This window comes from Grampus griseus, assembly GCF_964374135.1.
Source record: "Grampus griseus genome assembly, chromosome: 2".
Lineage (NCBI taxonomy): Eukaryota > Metazoa > Chordata > Mammalia > Artiodactyla > Delphinidae > Grampus > Grampus griseus.
In genome coordinates, this window is record NC_139018.1 from 45588027 (window position 1) to 45602208 (window position 14182).

The 14182-nt window shown below is 38.8% G+C and overlaps 1 protein-coding gene across 4 annotated transcripts in view; it reads right to left on the reverse strand.

Annotated features, from left to right (window-relative positions):
- The window catches only part of FBXO34 (F-box protein 34), an 85576-nt gene that overhangs the window by 59245 nt on the left and 12149 nt on the right, over positions 1-14182 (reverse strand). Inside the window, exons 2-3 of one of the 4 annotated variants that reach the window (XM_082647345.1) lie at positions 7178-7282; positions 3909-3999 (exon numbers count right to left, since the gene is read on the reverse strand). The exons of 1 other annotated variant lie outside the window; for it this stretch is intronic. The gene's annotated coding sequence lies outside the window, so the exon portion shown is untranslated. The remainder of the gene's footprint in view (positions 1-3908; positions 4000-7177; positions 7283-14182) is intronic. 2 more of the 4 variants (XM_082647346.1, XM_082647347.1) reach the window with 2 other exon arrangements.

Genomic DNA, 14182 nt, shown 5'->3' on the forward strand with positions numbered 1-14182 from the left:
CGGAGAAAATTATAATTCAAAAACATACATGCACCTCAATATTCACAGCAGCACTATTAACGATAGCCAAGACATGGAAGCAACCTAAATGTCCATCAACAGATGGATAAAGAAGATGTGGTACATGCACACACACACCCCACACACACAATGGAATACTACTGAGCCATAAAAAAGAATGAAATAATGCCATCTGCAGCAATGTGGATAGACCCAGAGATTATTATACTAAGTGAAGTAAGTCAGACAGAGAAAGACAAATATCATATGATATCACTTATATGTGAGCTCTAAAATATGATACAAATAAACTTATTTACAAAACAGAAACAGACTCACAGACATAGAAAACAAATTTATGGTTACCAAAGGGGAAAGGGGAGAGGGATAAATTAGGAGTTTGGGATTAGCAGATACAAACCACTATATATAAAATAGAGAAACAACAAGGTCCTACTGTATAGTACAGGAAACTATGTTCAATATCTTGCAATAACCTATAATGGAAAAGAATATAAAAAAGAATATATATGTATAACTGAATCACTTTGTTGTACACCAGAAACTAACACAACATTGTAAATCAACTATACTTCAATAAAATATAAAAAAATTTTAGGGACTTCCCTGGTGGTCCAGTGGTTAAGAATCTGCCTTCCAACGCAGGGGATGCGGGTTCAATCCCTGGTTGGGGAACTAAGATCCCACATGTCACAGGGCAACGAAGCCCGTGCACCGCAACTACTGAGCTCGCACGCTCTGGAGCCCATGCACCACAACAAAAGATCCCGCATGCCGCAACGAAGATCCCACGTGTCGCAACTAAGACCCAATGCAGCCAAATAAAACAAACAACAAGGTAAAAATTAAAAATAAATTTTAAAAGAATCAAATTCTAAAATGTACAAATTAGTAATCTTTATATTTTCAGAATTACTAGGATATCTAGTATGCTTACTGGTGATATAACAGCTTAATAAAAACGTATCATTCACTCTACACACAATAATTGCTTCTGGGGAAGACACCTAAAGGTACACTGTGAGAAAATGACTAACTTCAATATATACCCTTTTGTACCATTTTAAACCTTTATCATTTGCATGTATTACATATTCTATAAAGAAGTATGCCTCCAGATTCAATCACCAATTTACAGGAGATACAGAGGACATAAGAACGTGTTAATTAAGCTAAGCCCCAGGGATAGAGTCATTAAAATCCAGACTCTGAGAAACTCTAAAGGACATAAAACCTTATTTCTTTAATAAACAGATTTCAAGGGAGAGAGAAAATGAGAGAGGCAGCAAGGGGACCCTCTAGATTAAAAGTCATTACCAACCAACTGCAAATTAGGGACTTTATATGGGTACTGATTCAAACTATGATATCTGAGACAACCAGACATTTGAACACTGGATATCTGATGATATTAAGGAATTTAAGGGGGGTGAGATAGATAGATAGATAGATATTTTTTTTAAAGAGTCCTTATCTTTTAAAGATGCACTAGACTCCAAATGAAATGATACCTGGGATTTGCTTAAAAATAATCCAGGAGGAAGAAGAGGGGGAATAAATGAAACAAAATTAGGCATGATTTGATTACTGTCAAAGCTGGGTGATAAGTACATGGGGCTTTACTAATGCATTTCATCTACTTTTATGTGATTAAAATTTTCCATAACAAGTTAGAAAGTCAAATACTTGCAAGATGCAAATATTTTTATGTAAATGAAAACCAAGTCATTTAAAAATGATACCACATATAAGTTGAACATATCTGGGTTTTAGATGACATAAAGGAATCTTATGATACTAAGATGGAGAGTAAAATTCAGAAGCTAGGTGTCTCATTTGCAAATATTTTCTCCCATTCTGAGGGTTGTCTTTGGTCTTCTTTATGGTTTCCTTTGCTGCGCAAAAGCTTTTAAGTTTCATTAGGTCCCATTTGTTTACTTTTGTTTTTATTTCCATTTCTCTAGGAGGTGGGTCAAAAAGGACCTTGCTGTGATTTATGTCAGATCAATCTGTTAATTTTGTTAGGTAGGATAATGGTATTGTGGTTATGGGGGAAAATCATTTTTTAAAGACACATATTGATGTATTTAGGTCTAAAATGACATGATATCTAGAATTTGCTTTAAAAAATTTAATTGGGACAAGAATAAACAACTATGGCAAAATATTGAAACTAACTGGTACATATATAGGGGCTCAGTGACCCTACCTTTGTGTGTGTTTCCGTTTTAAAACGTAAATAATATGATTATAATAACAGTAACAATAATAGATTCTAAGAACTTCCTCCACTATGTGAGAGAAGGAAAAAAACAAGATAAATAACCCAAACTAAAACATCTTAGTTCAGATAAGGGTCAAGTTTGGGGGGAGGAGGGCAAGAACCACTACACAAGAGTTTTACTGGGACTTCCCTGGTAGCGCAGTGGTTAAGAATCCACCTGCGGGCTTCCTTGGTGGCACAATGGTTAAGAATCTACCTGCCAATGCAATGGACACGGGTTCGGGAACCCGTGGGCCGGGAAGATCCCACATGCCATGGAGCAACTAAGCCCATGCGCCACAACTACTGAGCCTGAGCTCTAGAGCCCACGTGAGCCCACAACTGAGCCCACGTGCCACAACTACTGAAGCCTGCGCGCCTAGAGCCGGTGTTCCGAAACAAGAGAAGCCATCGCGATGAGAAGCCTGTGTACCACAACAAAGAGGAGCCCCCGCTCGCCGCAGCTAGAGAAAGCCCGCACACAGCAACGAAGACCCAACACAGCCAAAAAAAAAAAAAAAAAAAAAAAAAAGTTTTATTCCTTCAACTCACCTGAATTTTACAAATAGCAGACAGTATGGTAAGGAAAATCTCACAGTGTTCCACCATAATTGGGGCAACACTCGAAGCAAAGAAAAAAAAATTTTTTTTTCAAGAATTATTTCCTCCTGCCAGTCTTGCCCTAGATATCCATTTATAAAGAAACTTTCAGTGTTTCGCAAGTTCAAGAAGTAGGATTGTCAGTGAGTGTTTTGTATGGAAACAAAGCTTCCTAACACCCTGAGCACAAATGATTCTGATTGTACACAGAGATTCTGGGTGTGAAAATGGTATTTTTTCATTGCTAGTTTTCTGGCTGTGCTCCAAAACTACTTTTATCAAGTTATCTTGAGTGAGATCCTTTCTTGGAGAGAAGATGAGGACCTTTGAAAGACTTTTATGAAAACATTTGCCCATATACATCTCAGCACTTCAAGTAATGATACCACTTTGAGGTTCTAAAGAGAAAAACACAATCTAAAATTACCTAATCCCGCCAAAATTTCTGCTGTGGGCAATCACCACCATAATTGTTATTACAATTATGTAATAACATAAAGAAAAAGAAATTAACACTTTCTGAGATTTTACTAAATGCCACTATTTAATATGCATTTTTAACTAAGTCCTCTTAACAACCTAATAGGTAGGTACTATTATTGTCCAAAAATTACAAATGAGAAAAGTGGGGCACTGAAAGGTTAAGTAACTTGTTAAGTAGCTTCCTATAACTAAGCAGCAGAACCAGACTTGAACCCAAACAGTCTGGCTCCAATATCTGGGCTACTCTCTGCTATACTACTCTGTACCCTAACTTTTCACCCTGAAGCGCAGGAAAGATGACCACTTGAACATTTCTAGACCCTAGATCATTGACCCTCTTCACATTCCTGGTTACCTTTGAGATTTTACATTATTAAAAAAACAAAATAAACAAAGGAAATTAACAAAACCAAAAAATTCTGGCAGGTCCTTCTTTAATGAAATTAAATAGTCTGGAGAGAATTAACGGCAGCTATTACATTAGAACCACTGACCAAGGCTAATAGGGTCCCCTAACTGCCCACCCTAACGCAAAGCTCACCAGCTGACGAACCCTGTCTAGATACAGAGATCCCAATCAGTTTCATATTGCTTCATTCTTCCATTTGATTGGTTAAATCAGAATCAAACATCTGTAACATGAAAGAGACAAGGAAACAAAAAGTTAAAGAAATGTGACAAAGCAATAAACAATTCATAAAACAAAACAGAACTTGTGAAAAGCTCTCTAACTGAGATCCTCAGAAAGGCAAGATGTTGCATTCATAAAGCAAGACAGGAAGCTGTGAAAAGGGAAAAGAGTACAAGAAAAGACTCTTGAAAAAAAAAATTTAAAAAGGCAGTATAGGGCTTCCCTGGCGGCGCAGTGGTTGAGAATCTGCCTGCTAATGCAGGGGACACAGGTTCGAGCCCTGGTCTGGGAGGATCCCACGTGCCGCGGAGCAACTAGGCCCGTGAGCCACAACTACTGAGCCTGCACGTCTGGAGCCTGTGCTCCACAACGAGAGAGGCCGCGATAGTGAGAGGCCCGTGTACCACAATGAAGAGTAGCCCCCACTTGCCACAACTAGAGAAAGCCCTCGCACAGAAACGAAGACCCAACACAGCAAAAATAAATTAATTAATTAATAAACTCCTACCCCCAATATCTTCTTTAAAAAAAAAAAAGGCAGTATAAGGTTTTATATGGTGGAGACAAAACCTAGAAAGTAGAAATAGGAAACAGAGACAAGAAATTAACCAAACGACACACAGCATCAGTCCAGGAGGTCAGTATTTAACTAACAAAAATTCCAGGATGAAAAGGAAAAAAAACTTGGAGAGAGTAAATTTTCAGAGAAATATAAATTTTCCACAACTAAAAGATTTAATAAACTAATAGATTTATAGAGTCTTCCAATTAATAGGGGGCACTCAGTGCTCAAATGAATAGAGACCCACACCAAGTTATATCACTGGGAAATTTCAGACAACAAAGACAAAAAAAAAAGCTCATCTGCAAAGGAACAAGAATCAAATTGGCCTTCTCCCATGGCAATAGAAATAAAACCAAAAATAAACAAATGGCACCGAATCAAACTTACAAGTTTTTATACAGCAAAGGAAACCATAAATAAAACAAAAAGACAACCTACGGACTGGAGAAAATACTTGTAAATGATGCAACTGACAAGGGCTTAGTTTCCAAAAATACAAAACAGCTCACACAACTCAATAACAACCAAACAACCCAATCGAAAAATGGGCAGAAGGGCTTCCCTGGTGGTGCAGTGGTTAAGAATCCACCTGCCAAAGCAGGGGACACAGGTTCAAGCCCTGGTCCGGGAAGATCCCACATGCCACAGAGCAACTAAGCCCGTGTGCCACAACTACTGAGCCTGCTCTCTAGAGCCTATGAGCCACAACTACTGAGCCCGTGAGCCATAACTACTGAAGCCTGCACACCTACAGCCTGTTCTCTGCAACAAGAAGCCACCGCAATGAGAAGCCCATGCACCACAACGAAGAGTAGCCCGCCCCCTCCACCACAGCTAGAGAAAGTCCATGCACAGCATCAAAGACCCAACACAGCCAAAAATAAATAAAATAAAATAAAATTAATTAATTTTAAAAAAAAGAAAAATGGACAGAAGACCTAAAGAGACATTTCTCCAAAACGACTTACAGATGGCCAACAAGCACATGAAAAGATGCTCATGATCGCTAATTATTAGAGAAATGCAAATCAAAACTACAATGAGGTTCCACCTCACACCAGTTAGAAAGACCATCACTAAAATGTCTACAAATAACAAACGCTGGAGAGGGTGTGGAGAAAAGGGAACACCCCTTGCACTGTTGGTGAGAATGTAGATTGGTGCAGCCACTATGGAAAACAGTATGGAGGTTCCTCAAAAAACTAAAAATAGAGTTGCCATATGATCCAGCAATTCCACTCCTGGGCATATACCCAGAGAAAACTATAATTGGAAAAGATACATGCACCCCAACCTTAACAGCAGCACTATTTAGAATAGCCAAGACATGGAAACAACCTAAATGTCCATCAACAGAGGAATGGATAAAGAAGATGTAGGATGTGTGTGTGTCTAGACACACACACACACACACACACACACACACACACTGAAATATTACTCAGCCATTAAAAAGAATGAAATATGAAATAATGCCATTTGCAGCAACGTGGATGGACCTAGGGACTTCCCTGGCAGTCCAGTGGTTAAGACTCTGCACTCCCACTTCTGGGGGCGTGGGTTTGATCCCTGGTCGGGGAACTAAGATCCCGCATGCTGCATGGTGTGGGCAAAAAAGAAGGATGGACCTAGAGATTATCATAATAAGTGAAGTAAGTCAGACAGAGAAAGACAAATACCATATGATATCAGTTTGAGGTGGAATCTAAAAAAAAATGATACAAATGAACTTATTTACATAACAGAAACAGACTCACAGACATAGAAAACAAACCTATGGTTACCAAAGGGGAAAGGTGGGGGGGGGGATAAATTAGGAGTTTGGGATGAACATACACACACTACTATATATAAAATAATCAACAAGGACCTACTGTATAGCACAGGGAACTCTACTCAATATTCTGTGATAACCTAGATGGGAAAAGAATCTGAAAAAGAATGGATATATGTATATGTAAAACTGAATCACTTTGCTGTACACCTGAAACTAACACAGCATTGTAAATAAACTATACTCCAATATAAAATAAAAATTAAATTTTAAAAAAGAGAAAGATGAATACCATATATCACTTATATGTGGAATCTAAAATATGACACAAACAAGCTTATCTACAAAACAGAAACCAACTCGCAGACATAGAGAACAGACTTGTGGTTGCCAAGGATGGAGGAGAGGTTGGGAATTTGTGATTAGCAGATGCAAACTATTATATATAGAATGGATAGACAACAAGGTCCTACTGTATAGCACAGGGAACTATATTCAATACCCTTGGATAAACCATAATGGAAAATAATATGAAAAAGAATGTACAGATAGTTATAACTGAATCACTTTGCTGTAGAGCAAAAATTAACACAACACTGTAAATCAACTATATTTCAATAAAATAAATTTTTTAAAAAAGAATCAAACTGAAGTAAGACTTATCAATATTGAAGAATACTAGTGAATAATGAAGCAATGCCTTTGAAGTTCTGACAGAAAATTATGTTCAACCTAGAATTCTACTCCCAGCCACACTAACGTTCCATTTTAAGAATAAAATAAAAACATTTTCAGACAAGGAATTACTCAATATTTACCTCTACCTCCCACACATCTTACCTTAGTATGTACCCCAGCAAAACAAGGCAATAAACCAAGGAAGACGACTCTATGCGAAATGAGCATAATGAAGGCAAGTCACAGGATGTTCACTGAGCAGCAGTTCTAAATAAAACAGATTAGAGCAGAAGATACAGGACATCAAGAGAGGGGTAACTAATGAAAAAGGGAGATACCAGAAATTTCATTCTATCTTATAGAAAACGAAAAACTTAAGGTCAGTTATAAAAGCTAACAATACCCCCCTCCAAAAAAATACAACAGAGAACTCTGATGTGGAGAAGTCGTGGCACCCTGTTTTATCTTTGTAGAACTACCTTCTCCCCACCCCAACACATGTGCTTCAAATGGGGCAGACTCCACACCCATCTCCATCTGGGCATGTGACCAGGCTCTGACTATTCTAATCTATTCTCTCCACCTTGCCATAGCAACTGGTTCAGAAATATGCACAGAGCCGAGAATCAGTACTGGTGGGGAAGAGAGGTGAAGTAGGATGTTACTGAAAATAAAGGCAAAGGAGGAAAGCACACAGATACAGTGAGAGACCAATTCTTCAAAGTAACATCTGAGCACATGGATCCAATCCTACTCTATCCCTCTGGACTCTCAGTTCTGGAAACCAATTTCCTTTCTCACTTAAGTTCTAACTGAACTGGTTTTCTAACACTTATAAGGATCCCTAACCACAACACTCCTCTTTCAAAGCCAGAAGTCAAAAGATACCACCTATTGTTAATGAAATAAAAATAAACATATAGTATTTACTAAAGTGACCAGAGCTAAAAATGATGATATATAACTATCTCAAAAAGAAGGTAGGGAATGGGGTAGTGGTGTTGGGATATAATTCTTCATGGGTCTCTACATCTTGCAAGCAAGGTGTTGTCTGCTCTTTGTTCTGGAATATAATCTCAAGGATGTTCACATATCAAACCACCTTAGAAGACAGAAACTCTTCCTCCAGAGCAAAGAGCCAGCATACTACTCTCTCCCTCTGGAGCAAAGAGCAGGCATGCTTACTGCCCATTATAAAATATTTGTAATCCCTAAACTCAAGAGTTTTCTCCAGTAACAAAACTCATTATGTGAACAGGTGTTATCTGGCCCTCCCCTCAGTGCCCTGTGGGAACTGTGGCTCAGGACACTGGCACAAATGAATGTTGAAACCTTAGCTACTGCTATTGCTGTAAGTAATAAACTCTACTTCATCTCTGACTCTGCCTCCTACCAGAATAGGAGTCTTTACCTTCCACCAGCATCCATGAAACTGTGGCAGGCTAATTTGTTAGCTTCAAGTAGAGTAAACTCTCAGATCCTTTCTAATTCCTTTTTTTGTTTTGGCTGCGTTTGGTCTTTGTTGCTGCGTGCAGGCTTTCTCTAGTTGTGGCGAGTAGGGACTACTCTTCACTGCGGTGCACAGGCTTCGCAACACAGTGGCTTCTCTTTTTGCGAAGCACGGGCCCCAGGTGCAGGCTTCAGTAGTTGCAGCACACGGGCTCAGTAGCTGTGCCCTAGAGCACAGGCTCAGTAGTTGTGGCGCATGAGCTCAGTAGTTGTGGCGTAGGGCTTAGATGTTCTGCAGCATGTGGGATCTTCCTGGACCAGGAATCGAACCCATGGCCCCTGCATTGGCGGGCGGATTCTTTTTTTTAATTATTTTATTTTATTTATTTATTTAATTTTTTTGGTCTGTGCTGGTTCTTCGTTGCTGCACGCGAGGCTTTCCCTGGTTGCGGCAACTGGGGGCTACTCTTCGTTGTGGTGCACCAGGGAAGTTCCCTTTGTAATTCTTGACAGGTGGTAAATGGGAGCTAAATCTTGACTATCACTCCAGAAAGTCAATAGATAATGCTTAAAATTGACACATCAAGAAATGGAAGTAGGGCTTCCATGGTGGCGCAGTGGTTAAGAATCCGCCTGCCAATGCAGGGGACACAGGTTCGAGCCCTGGGCCAGGAAGATCCCACATGCCGCAGAGCAACTAAGCCCGTGTGCCACAACTACTGAAGCCCGCATGTCACAACTACTGAAGTCCACGCACCTAGAGCCCGTGCTCCACAACAAGAGAAGCCACCACAATAAGAAGCCTGCACGCCACAATGAAGAGTAGCCCCTGCTCACCACAACTAGAGAAAGCCCATGAACAGCAGCAAAGACCCAATGCAGCCAAAATTAATCAATTAATTAATTTTTAAAAAGAAATGGAAATAAAAGCACATTAATATGGGGGATTATCACTAAAAGAATCAAACAGAGAAACAATTGAAGTAGTTCCCTCAGGAAAGGAACTGGGGAGGCATAGGACAAGAGGATTACTGTTTTCACCATAAACTCTTCTGAACCATTACATTTCCCCCCCACCATCATGCATTTGAGAAAGAAGCCTTTCCCGGCTCCTTTAAAGGGGAGAAAAAGAAGTGTACAAGAAAAAAATCTTTTCAGTACTTTCATCCCACTAAAATTGAATAGTAGCATCAAGAAAAGTACCTAATTAAGTATGATGCTCTCATCACAGTTCTGGAAACCTAAAAGGGAAACTCTCTCACCAATGATCATCTCAAGCCAGAAAACAGTCTTAATGTATCACAAAAGAAGTATGTCACGTCTTGCTTTGGAGAAGTTTTGTTCAATAAAATGATTCTACTAGCTATGTACACAATAGTGTCCTACAACTTCTATGGAAAGCACATTACTGGCTTCAGCATATAAATATGTATCCTTAAGCATAATTTCCTGCAATTATAGATTCTAGGTTACCCCTAAATCACTAGTTTTAAAAGTGAAATTAAAATTAATTTATGGGAACAAAGAAGAAATATTCTTATGGCAAAGGGAATAAAATATGCCATCTTACAAGAAAAAAAAGATAGTTAATTAAGGTTCAAAAAGTAATTCACATTAAAGAATCAGAATTTTCTAATCAAAATTTGAAATTACAAATTATTTTGTATGGTAGGTAGGGGATGACTATTTCCATTTAGTATAATTTTATACAAATTACAGGGAAGTTTTTTCTTAAAAATCCAGAACATCAAAGCCTACCCACTGTCTACCCCTCTACTCCTCCACTAAATTATACTTCCTATACAGCCACATTGTAACTTTTGCCCTCCTGCTGAATCTAATTTTTAGGGAAAATAAAGGAAGAGCATACAAATTCTGCCCCAGAAATAAGCTAAAGTGTTCCTGAGCTAAACTATAAGTCTAAGTAAAATAGGATCTGGTTAGGAGCTAGCTCTGGTTTTACTTAAAATACACTTTATTTAAATCAGCATTAGTTAACTTTAACCTAACATTACTAATTCAATCACAGTGGTCTCAGTCAATCTACTTAACTCTTGAGAAGCTGGAGCAAATAAAAGATCTCTGTGAAGTTAGAGTTTCACTAAGGTGTTGCTAATTTCTTTTTCACTTCTAGGTGCTCTTCACTAGGAAGGCTTTTTGTGTAGTGAAGTTCCTCAATAGTCGGACTGCGTGGGTTTGAAATCCAGCTCCAACACACTGCCTAGGCAAGCTGCTTAACCTCTAAGACTCAGTTTTCTTTTTTTTTCTTTTGAATTTTATTTTATTTATTTTTTTATATAGCAGGTTAAGACTCAGTTTTCTGCAAGAAAAAAGGGACTAAATACTTTCCTCATACAGTTGTTATCAAGATTTTTTTAAAAAATACACATAAAATGTTTGGCATAAGACCTAGTCAAAAGAAATAAAGAGGGCTTCCCTGGTAGCACAGTGGTTAAGAATCCACCTGCCAATGCAGGGGACACAGGTTCGATCCCTGGTCCAGGAAGATCCCACATGCTGTGGAGCAACTAAGACCGTGTGCCACAAGTACTGAGCCTGCGCTCTAGAGCCTGCAAGCCACAACTACTGAGCCCACGTGCCACAACTTCTGAAGCCAGCGCGCCTAGAGCCCACGCTCTGCAACAAGAGAAGCCACTGCAATGAGAAATCCGCGCACCATAACGAAGAGTAGCCCCGCTCGCTGCAATTAGAGAAAGCCCGCATGCAGCAACGAAGACCCAACGCAGCCAAAAATTAATTAATTAATTAATTAATTAAAATTTTTTTAAAAAAGAAAGAAAAGAAGGAAGAAAGAAAGGGAAGAAGACAGCTATTAATATTGTCACTACTTGCTTCATAGAAAGCCACCTCCAGTAGGAAAGAGATGTTCCATCTGCACACAGTGGAACAGAGACTCTTCTTCTTAATTAAACCACCACTGAAGGCTATGGAAAGGAACTTCACTAAAAAGATGCTAGAAGCATGAAGCAGATGATGCATTTCAGCAAGCCAAACTCAGTCACTTTTCTACCAAGAGGACAGAGTCCTTAAACTTTGCACAGGTTTGTTTACCTTGGTATCATTATGGAACACAGTGGTAGACAAAAGCAAAACTTTTTAAACAATGGAAGTACTTCTAAATATAAATTTTTAATGTAAATTATTTTATAGCTAGCTTTCTCACATTACTTTCTTTTTGACCTTCATTCACTCAACAAACATTTGTTGAGCATCTATGAGTCTCTTGGAATACAGTGAACAAACGATCAAAGCCCTCAAGGAACTAACATTTTCGTGGTGAGAAAGACAATAAATAATCATAATAAGTAAATTTTATAGTATATGCTTCAAGGAGGTAACTATTATGGGGGAAAAACAGACTAGGGTAGGGGAACTTGGAAGTGCAGGAGGAGAGTGGCGGTTGCCATTTTAAACAGGGTGGTCAGCGTTAGGCTTCCTTGAGAAGGTGCTACTTAAGAGATTTGGAAGAGGTAAGGAAGTTAGGCATGAAGATTCATCTAGGTACAGGTAACAGCCTAAGGCAAGCACTTGCCTACACCATCACCACGATCTAACAAATAAGCAAAAATGTTGTCTCTTAATATCACCTTCTCCCAAGAAAAACCTGTGCTAGCAAAACCAAAAAAAAAAAATATTAATTCATTCAACAAATGTTTAGCTAAGGACACAGAAGAGAACATGATATGCACCACTTTCTATTCTCAACTATAAAGACCTCAGCAAGGGGATTGAGGTTGACTACAAAGTTCTGAAGTGTAAGAAATATGGTTTTTTTCTGTAATTTAGCTTATTGGGCCTTCACTTCACTGCTTTTCAAAAAAAAAAAAAAAAAGGCAGATTTACAGAAATCTGTCCTCCAGATACGGTGGGATGATACTACCTACACTGAAAGTATCTCAAAGTCTCTATTCTTTAAAGCACAGATATTGGCCCCTTAAGTTTCTTCACCTAAAGAGTTGAAAATTTCAAAAGTACTAACAATGATATTATATTAACATCTTCTCCCCCTGCCTCCAACAGGCCAAAGCATTGCTACTGGGAGTCTAATAATTTTTCTAACACTTTTCCAAGATCCACTTCAATTGTAGAAAAAATGTAATCTACCAAGTACATGGTGCTATATGCCATGCACCATGGTAGCTAAGTAAGAGAGGTCTCTGCTCTCCAAGACCTCATCATGTGGTATGGAAAAACATATGCATTATATATCTTTTATGCTATTTACTACTTCAAAAGTAAGTATAGCTCATAATACCACTTAGTTGCAAAGAAAAATACTATGAATTTTTTTCCCTCAAATCCCAACCAAAAGGTTGTATTTATAGAGTTGAAAACACATTTTATAAACCCTTACACTATAAAAAATTACAATCTTAGCAGAATATATTTTATATCATTTATCTGATCCCACTTAGCAACTAGAGAGTAAAAGCTTAGAAAGTTAAGAGACCCACAACAAGAAATGTCATATAAAAGGAACCAAATGGGGCTTCCCTGGTGGCGCAGTGGTTGAGAATCTGCCTGCCAATGCAGGGGACACGGGTTCGAGCCCTGGTCTGGGAAGATCCCACGTGCCGCGGAGCAGCTAGGCCCATGAGCCACAATTACTGAGCCTGCGCGTCTGGAGCCTGTGCTCCGCAACAAGAGAGGCCGCGATAGTGAGAGGCCCGTGCACTGCGATGAAGAGTGGCCCCCGCTTGCCACAACTAGAGAAAGCCCTCGCACAGAAACGAAGACCCAACACAACCATAAATAAATAAATTAAAAAAAAGAAAAGAAAAAGAAATAATTCTAAAAAAAAAAAGGAACCAAATGGAATATATTTATTGATTACTTTATTTTTCCCCAATTACGTTAACGGATATTTTAAGATTAGTTGAAAACAAGTTTCTACATATTAAGGCATGTATGCAAGAGAAAACAGAGGACCAAAAGAAAAAAGAGTAGCACCCTTTAACCTCATGCCCTGATCTACTTTTTAATTAAGTGCACAAATCCTGAAAAACACTCCAAAGTATTTATGGCTAGAAGCGTTTCTCTTCTAACCTCAACCATCAGTCTCCTCTTAGGACTGGCCTAAATAAAATGGTAACATGCTGTTATATGCTTCACCCAACTTAGCATTACATTAGCTGGCTGTGTAGTCCATGTTTTCAAGGTATCGTACATAGAGCAGAAGTACTTTGTCTCTTTCTACTTAAATGGCCTATCAGGCATATTAGAGCTGCCCTGTCATCATGTTTTACCAATGAGATTAGCAAATATGAAAACTGTCAGCAAGGATATGAAAAAATAGGTGTACTCTCAAACTGCAAATACTCTTTGACCCAGCAGTTCCACTTCTGGGAATTTATCCTAAAAGACAACCCATGAAGAAAATTATTCGCTACAACATTGTTTCTAATAGGAAAAGATAGCAAGACTCCATTTCTCAACCTCCCTTGCATTCAGATATGGCCATGAACTAAGTTCTGGCTAACAAAACCTGATTGGAAGTGTCCTGAAGTAGCAGCTTCTAGAAACCTCCCTGTAAAAAGGCTGGCATGTAAACCTTTGCCCCCTCTTGCATCCTCCTGCTGCTTAGAATGGGCTGCAGTAGTTGGAGATCCAGCTAGGTCAACGAGGACAAGAGCAACATGCAGCAGAGCTATAAGAGCATAGAAAGAATCCAGGCAATCACTGCGGGATGGGGGTGGG